The 683-nt window shown below is 54.3% G+C and overlaps 1 protein-coding gene and 1 long non-coding RNA gene across 2 annotated transcripts in view; one reads left to right on the plus strand and one right to left on the minus strand.

Moving 5' to 3' along the window:
* Positions 1-683, plus strand: part of LOXL2 (lysyl oxidase-like 2) — a 98,754-nt gene that overhangs the window by 50,772 nt on the left and 47,299 nt on the right. The gene's annotated exons all lie outside the window — the stretch shown is intronic.
* LOC106725805 overlaps positions 555-683 on the minus strand; it is a 12,202-nt gene continuing 12,073 nt past the window's right edge. Inside the window, exon 3 of the long non-coding RNA XR_001361783.1 lies at positions 555-680. This is a non-coding gene — a long non-coding RNA (uncharacterized LOC106725805). The remainder of the gene's footprint in view (positions 681-683) is intronic.

Consider the following 683-nt stretch of genomic DNA (forward strand, 5'->3'; position numbering starts at 1 on the left):
CCAAGAAGGGGAGCAAACATATTAAGAACAGTATGCCATATACGCCAGGTCCCTTGAAACATATGCTGTGCAGATGTTTCTTCCCTGCAGCGACTGTGTCAAGCAGCAAGGATGGACCGGCTTCCGGCAATCAATGATGACAGAGAATCATGGATTGTCTGCCTCTTGCATGCCCCACAATGGGGATCAAGCCCACAACCTGGGCACATGCCCTGACCGGGATTCAAACTGTGGCCTCCTGGTTCATAGGTCAATGTTCAACCACTGAGCCATGCTGGCCGGGCAACAGTAATTTTTTAAAAAATTTATCTTTATTTATTTTTTATTTATTTATTTATTTTTTAACTAGAGGGAGGGAGGGAGGATTTATTCACAGCAGGACATGATCAACAGATACATGAGCAGTGGTACTAGGGACAGCAGGGGGGAAGGGCATTCCTGCCTCTCAGGCCTCCCCACCTGCTTGGGGGTGCTTCTGCCGCAGGTGTTTGTCCAGGGTGGCCCGCAGGCGGAAGGACACACGGCCGTGGGGGCACTCAAAGCGGGCACCGCGGGGCCCCAGACCGTGCATGCGGCGGTGGCGGTTCAGCTTGCTGCTCTGGGCACAGGCATAGGGGCAGAGCTCGCAGGTATAGGGCCGCTCCCCGGTGTGTGAGCGCCGGTGCACAGTCAGGTTGCTGCTG

Source organism: Myotis brandtii, unplaced genomic scaffold, assembly GCF_000412655.1.
Source record: "Myotis brandtii unplaced genomic scaffold, ASM41265v1 scaffold19, whole genome shotgun sequence".
NCBI lineage: Eukaryota > Metazoa > Chordata > Mammalia > Chiroptera > Vespertilionidae > Myotis > Myotis brandtii.